This window comes from Sinocyclocheilus grahami, unplaced genomic scaffold (assembly GCF_001515645.1).
Source record: "Sinocyclocheilus grahami isolate Dianchi unplaced genomic scaffold, SAMN03320097.WGS_v1.1 scaffold738.1, whole genome shotgun sequence".
Taxonomy (NCBI): Eukaryota; Metazoa; Chordata; class Actinopteri; order Cypriniformes; family Cyprinidae; genus Sinocyclocheilus; species Sinocyclocheilus grahami.
In genome coordinates this window covers 212,589-220,346 of record NW_015505917.1, presented here as the reverse complement: position 1 = coordinate 220,346, position 7,758 = coordinate 212,589, and the positions used below count along the sequence as shown (strand labels likewise).

At 38.5% G+C, this 7,758-nt stretch overlaps 1 protein-coding gene across 1 annotated transcript in view; it reads right to left on the bottom strand.

The window, feature by feature from the left end:
* Nucleotides 1-7,241, bottom strand: part of nrxn2a (neurexin 2a) — a 401,294-nt gene extending 394,053 nt beyond the window's left edge. Inside the window, exon 1 of the mRNA XM_016244908.1 lies at nt 6,866-7,241. The gene's annotated coding sequence lies outside the window, so the exon portion shown is untranslated. The remainder of the gene's footprint in view (nt 1-6,865) is intronic.
* Nucleotides 7,242-7,758: the final 517 nt, after the last annotated feature.

Genomic DNA, 7,758 nt, shown 5'->3' with positions numbered 1-7,758 from the left:
TTCTACCGTTCTACCGTTTCACAGTCAACACATGGCTTTTTGGCTAGATTTAAAACAAGGAAAAGTGCACTTTTAGATAAATAATAGATGTGAATATGTCTATGAAAGATTGTATTACTGTACTGTGATAAAAGCATTTTCAGAAACAACATTTGGATTTGAAATCATAATAATGGATAAATGTTGTGTTTGTGGTAAACAGCCGAGGATCAGGAGCGGACTGCAAACGCATCCTGTGCGAAAGCAAAATGAGTCCGTGCTGCTTCTGCACCGCATACACATACTGTATACGCACTGCAGACGGAGTACGTGTGAACTTGACGCAAAAAATCTAGTTCAACATCTGAGGCAACGCCACAAAGAGCTCTATGACCAATGCATGGCAAAAAACATTTGACAAGGGATTTTTATTTTATTTTTTACTGCCATGTGTCTATTCTAGAGACATTTTGTTACACCTTTACTTAGTGATTGTTTTGCCTTATGTCTGTTCTAGAGACATGTTACAGCTTTTTGATAAAGCTCTAATTGGTTTTCTTTTGGAAATATGTTTCAAATTCCCACTGAATGCATTTATGACTGTAAAGCATGTCTGTGTGTGTCAAAATCATGATTAAAATCGAAATTGCAAAATTGATCAAAGAAATTGCGATAGGTTTTTTTTGTCCATATCGCACAGCCCTAGTTTAAACTAAGTGTCATGTTAGCAGTTTGCATTGTATGAAGGAGCGAATATTAAGCATATTAGCAGCAGCATTTAGCATCTGTGTTTATACAGCTGGAACAAAACGCAGTTTAGAGCATATGTAATCCCTCTGAGGACACGCCGATAGTAACGGACATGAAACAGGTTAAATTAAATAAGCATTCTTGTGTATGCATTTCAATAGGGGTTCGCCATATACATCTGTGATTATCCCAGTGTTCACGTTCGTTATTTAAGGTCAATGTTTTCATTGTGATGAGTGTGTGGTTGATTTCAGCTGCACGCAGCGTCAGAAGCACGCGCTTATTGCAGTCATATCAATGACAGTGTTGTGGGAGACGCTGAAGATCACTATCTATGGCGTAACAGTTAGTTTAGAGTGAAATGCATCATGGGTAGTGTAGTTCAAATATGCATTGAGTTTAATTAGAGTTCAGCCAGTCGGCGTGGTAGCCCAGACTCACATAGTCATAGCCCACTATTGTTAAGCCAGTCGGCGAGGTAGCCAAGGCTCACATAGTCATAGACCACTATTGTTAAGCCAGTCGGCGAGGTAGCCAAGGCTCACATAGTTATAGGCCACTAGCATTAAGCCGGTCGGCGTGGTAGCCCAGGCACACATAGATAGTAATACATGCGGTTCACATGGCTCTTCAGAGCAGCAGCAGTACATATGTCTTGGCGATAGATCTGCTTGTTGGGGGGTGTTTTGTTCTTGTTTTGGCTTGTATTTTCCCTTCTATGTCTCCTGCTTTGTGGGGGGTTATTTCATGTATGTTATATTTGCAGCAGCAATATTTCTTACATGCTCACAGCAGCATGTTGTGGATGTATTGGCAGTAGCAAGTCCCGGTACTTGCTCTGCCGCAGCAGAGAATTAACATTGTCATGTACATTACCATGCCAATCCCTCCGAGAGTTGTCATGACAGAATATATATATATATATATATATATATATATATATATATATTTATATTAGAGATGTTCATTTTCACCGTTTAACCGGTTAACCGACCATAAGAATATTGACCGATTAATACAATCAGTTAAACGGTTTAAAAAGTAATTTAATTATTGATTTTTTCAGTAATTTATCAAAATATTTTAAAAGGTTTGCTGCATGGTTAAAAAAAATACGCTACGCGTATAAAAAATAGTTTTTTTTAGGGGGAAAAAACAAGTCACATTTTATTTCTTCATTCAGAAATAGGCCTAATGCCGACGCAAAATGCTTACAAACATTATAATAGACACTGTAAACATAGCTAGGCTATTTTAGTTCCCCTCATTCCACAACAAATCCTTTCAATTAACAGTATTTAGAAAAGAACAAGAATTTAAAATAAGATGCTATAGCAATATAAACGACAAGCCAAAACGAATTAATTTAGGCTAAAACTAAACTGAAACCAACGTTGGGTCTCTCATTCCACACAAAATCAAATGTTTCTGTATTTGCGATATATTTGAATGGCAAATTATTATTTATTATGTAGCCTACTTCACTCGCGTTCCAATATCCACGTAAAACAAAATGTTTTGCTTAACATCACGGCAGTGCGGTGATAACACTTAACGGCACAGATTTTACTACACGTTTTTTTTTTTACTACATAGGTTTTTTCCCATATGTTTGACTCACTGTATTTTATTATGATAATGAACAGGCTGCATTGTCAAGGTAACAATGCTTAACTGTGTGCACGCATGTGTCGCCGATGGAAACAGTGGAAGCAACTACTTCTTTTAGTCGTAAAGATAATTTGAATTGTAAAAGGTTTGCCTTTATTTGTGTACATTCACAATAAAAACAAATCTATGTGCTTTTTGTAAAATAAGCCTAAAGAAAAATAGGATGCCGAAAATGAAAAGCACAAAAATGAAAAGAAACTCTCCATACTAGGCTACTTGTTGCAGTTTTTATTTCCTTTTCTTAATTTATTATTTAAGTAAAAAGTATTCCTCGTATATTAATATTTATTCGTTTTATATATATATATATAACGAATAAATAGGCTTATAAATATATATATATAGTCTAGCTTTATTATGCAGAAGCGCTGCAGGTGCGTGATGTGATATGATATGACCATGTGAATCCTCATGTTCTGTGATTTGCTGCTTTTTGCGAATGTAAAATGAATCCCCGGAAAACAAATGTTAGTATTTTTTTTTAATGGGTCACAGACACTTTCTAATTTCTAATTTAATTAAATTCTAATTTTAAATAATCTTGTCGGTTACCAGTTAACAATCGGTTAACGAGCGTCGGTTAGGAAAAATAACCTAAATGAACATCCCTAATATATAGGTGCACAATAGATCCATAGAATGCTGTAATTGACACTTCACCATGGCAGCCGTAATGGTAAACTCAATTAAAGATTATGCAGTCATAATGTATCATAATGCATGTTTTCCTTTTGTTTTGTGCTCATCTCACATTAATAATTAAATAAAAGTATAGATCATCATGCAGCTAGTAAGCCTAATTCACACACAGCATGAACATAACAATGGAAGACATCATGAGGCAATGTTATGATGAACTACCATCATGCTAATTGCAAAATGCTTTAAAAAGTAATTAATTAAGCAGCGCGCAAACAATCTGACAACTTGTCAGTTACCCAACACTGGGTCACTGTGTGAGCTGCATCGGGCAAAATTCAATCGTAACGCGGCTAAATGTGGCATTCCCTTCCAAACAGTTCCTCATACACAGACGCCAAAGGACAGCACAGAAGGACGAATAATAAAAAAAACTGCATTCTTTCAAACCAGTCAGTCAACCTTCGTGTGTACAGAGACAGGGAGGGGAGGAAAAAAAGGAAAGGAAGACCACCTGTCCATCAGGAAAGCAACCAGCTTTCCTTCCTCCCCCTCCTTTCTCTGTATCTCTGAGCCCAATGACGGCCAGCGATACTCCTTATCAGCTGGTGAGATGAGATTTAGTTCCAGGCCTAACACTCATGGGAGGCTATTGATAATGCTGGTCCCCCCCTTCTGCTCTCCTCTCATTTTCCTGAAGTGGGACCTGCCTCGCCGAATTCAACCCGCAACCATGACAGCAACTGCAAAACTGATTTTCGAATCAGTGTAACGGGGTGACATACCGTGTTCCAACTATGGATGAATACGATGAGCCATGCAAAACCCAGATGCGCACCCTGGCAGTGGGCATCCCCATAGTAAAATCCCCTCTTTTTCTCACTACTACCTAGAAGGAAAGCTAGGTCAAGCTCCTGGTGATGGGCTGTGATGTTGTTTTGACATCCTTGCTGCTGCATAGCTGAATGAATAATCGATGGTGCTTGAAAACAGAAGGCATTTGATTTTTTTTTTTATTATTATAGCACAGTTTTAAAAATGCTCATGAAATTTTCATGGTTTATAGGTACAAATCTGGAAACGGCACAGAGTGGCTAACATGTTCAAAGCAGTGTTTTTCCATTACTGACCCATATCCCCATGGCTAGGAATCATTTAATGGTCTTCATGCACAGAGCAAAACCATCTGCATCTTTGTGTCCACATTTTTATAGCCTCGTAAATGGCTGCATATAACTGTCGAACTAACCTATCATGCTGACAGACAGCAACTATTATGTGATATTGATCGCTCAAGCCTTTCAATAACGGCAATGTCGATTTGATCAACCAGAGTTTGTCTAGAGTGTGTCTCGGTCATAAACTTTAGGAACATAAGTCTGAATATGGCCTACATTTATCAAGACTCAATTTGACTGATTCACCTAAGCGGTTACTACGCAAAGGACTCATACGCAATTAGTGGTGTTAAATATATACTAATATTAAACAGTGAATTTAATTACATCCATGATGTATTGTCATCCACAGCCAGCGCTACTGGATTTTCACACACCAGAGCTCAGAAAGATTTATCTGACACCAGCTCACAATCGAGTTATCCTCAGTTCTTCAGCCCTGGCTGCCCTGCCACAGAACAGTTGGTGATAGAGCTAATAGAGGGTTACAACATGGCAACGGCAGAAAAAGACAACAGATGTTCATGAGGGCGATACAAAAAGGATTAAAACACAGTGTTTTGGTGGCTTTGTTTTTTAGATGTGCTGGCATCCATTAAAGATGGCCAGAGTATAGGAGGCTATAGAATTAGCACAGGCAAAAAAAATCTAAATTTGATTGTCATATATTCACCCTCATGTTCAAAACCTGTACAGATTTCTTTCAGTGTAAAAAAAAATCAAAGAATGACGAAAATGGTTGCAAATGATTAATTATTATTTACAATAAGGTTCCATTTGTTCACATTAATTAACATGAACTAACGATGAAAGATACTTGTTTAAAAGCATTTATCAATCTTAGGTTATAGTTTTAATTTTAACATCTACTAATACATTATTAAAATCAAAAAATGTATTTGTTATTATTATTTAATGGACCTGCTCTAACATCAACTAACAATAAATAGCTGTTTTTATGTTAACAAATATCAACAACAACAACAAAAAAACAGTGTAACAAATGTACAGTATTGCTCATTGTTAGTTAATGCATTTACTAATGCTAACTAATATAACCTTATTGTTATCGTACATGTTACTGTATTATAAAATAGTCATTATAATATACGTATAATTGCTTGTGTTAGGAACAGATCAAAATTTAAACTGAAATCTATAAAAAAAAAAAATGGGGGGGGGGGGGGATTTTTTATCAAATTGGAAATAGCAAAAAGTCTCAAATTACTCGCTGCTCCTTTAAATATATGGATGGGGAAAATAAAGTATATTGAGTTGGTGTGCTGCAAAACAAAAAACAGGAATGTCAGCTAAAAGCATGTATATTGCATTATATTGTTCAACACTGGAGACTGGTTCGAGACCAGCAGCTGCGGAGCCCAGAACCACCGTTCCTGTTGAAAACAACTAGATGCTTGCTGGCTGAAATAGGATATGACCAGAACCACTACGCATTTTCATTTGCTGCCAGCAGTGACCAGGATCACGTACCTCTCTTGTTCATGCGAAAGAAGTGTAAGGCTATTGGCCAGGACAGAAATGTCATTAGAGAAACTCCGCCCACGTGGAGAAACGGCGCTGTGACCTGCAGGACAAACACAAACACAAACACAGGGGGGGGGGGGGGGGTATTTTCGATTAATCTGTTGATCCAGTTCACAAACCTAGCCTGAATTACGTGTTCACAAACCAGACTGATCTGCTACTTAATTTCAATTCACTGTTGGAGAAGATCATCACTGAAAAACAACTGAAATTTCAATCTGTTCATCAGTGAAGCTCTATTTTATGATTGCAGAAGACATGATTCGTATCACTTTCATACTTTTTTTGGTCATTTCAAGCCATTTGTTAAGCTTAATATGTTCAGTCAAGATTCACGGTCATCATTTGGAGAAAAGGAACCAGCAAATCCCTAAATATAACTTTCTACAAAAGAAAGAAAACCATTAGGGTTTGGAACAACACCAGAGTAAATAATGACAGCATATATTTGAGTTGCCTGGGAACAATTTTAATGTGACTTACACCATAAAAATATTATGTGATGAACTGGACTCCCCTGAACTCGTAAATGACGATGCATAAAAGAGCTGAACCTTCGATATGGCCAGAAACACTCTCACAGGCCTTGGCTGTCGATTCAAGTCATCCAAACAATTGATTCGGACCATATGTTTACATGTAACCCGTCCTTTGTGAACTTGTTTAAAGGGTCAGATGGCCATACCCTCTGAAAATTGTATCAGAAAAAAAACTAACATTTTATCAACAACCCATTCGGAGGATAAAACAGCCGCTTATCCAAACAAAAGGCTGTTTTATTCCCACGGCTTTTCCATTTCTCTCTCTCTCCCGTGCAGCTAAGAGCCGCACATGGCATGACTCGAATTGGGGGCAAATCAATACACACAGCGCCCGTTAGTAACGTTACGCTGGCACCCAGGTGTTCAAAACCATCACCAACGAGGAATATATAAAAGCCACACTTCCGAGGGCTTAACAATAACACAGAACAGACAACAACATCTTCGCTTATGAGTCAACACCATCCGTTTACTTCCCCAGCCCCGCGCATCACCTGCATTTCTCAAAACACATATTCTGATGACAAAAGCATCTGCAGAGACACACAGAAGAGCTCTTACCTGGGTTTGTGGCTGTAAGTGAGCGCGCTTTATCCCCACTTCTCACTGGAAATTGTGCGTTTGTCTTTTGTATAGTCCAGAGACGCGAAATGCGGCGTTTGCCGTCCCCTTTCACTGCCGTACAGTCGACGGCTGTGTGAGCGCGTCAAGCCGCTCCACCTGCATGCAACGCCACAGCAGCTCTGCCGCTCTATGCGCGGTCTCCCGGTGGCGGCTATGGGCGCGAAATGAGGGCGCGGTCAGTGGAACACCTCACCAATCATCCCGCGAGCGCTTCGCCTTCCAGCCTCATCGACGACACGATGACTGCGGCACCGCTGTCTCAATGTCACTTACTTTATCAAAATCTGGACCACCGACTTTGTCCAGTAACTGCATCGCATGGCGTCCCCTCACTGTCCCTTAACTGTCCGTTTAAACCAGGGGTTCCCAACCTTTTACGGTCTGCAGAAACGCTAAAATATTTACTTTAAACACCCTCTGGAATTTCAAAAACGTTTCTTATTGCTCAATAAATATTATGAATAATAAAAGTAAAGCCTTAGTTTTTGTATTCATTTATTTGTTGTTTACATTATTGGTTTAAGGATATTTAAACACATTTATTGCACCTCTCTATGAAACAGCCTAGCTACTTGACTCTGATTGGTCATTCTGAGGTTTCAAGATTTTTAAATATTTATCCAAAAAAAATGTTGTCCATGACAATACAATAGCCTAATGTGTTTGTTTGTTTGTTTGTGTGTACATTGTCGCGTCTGGGGTACATTTTGCGATAACGCTGGGTTGAATGAACATCATAAAATCCGTGTAGCTACATCAAGAACTTCTAGGGCGTTTAGTTAACAAATTCCTGTAGGCTACTTTCTTATTACACGGAATTTGATTGGTCA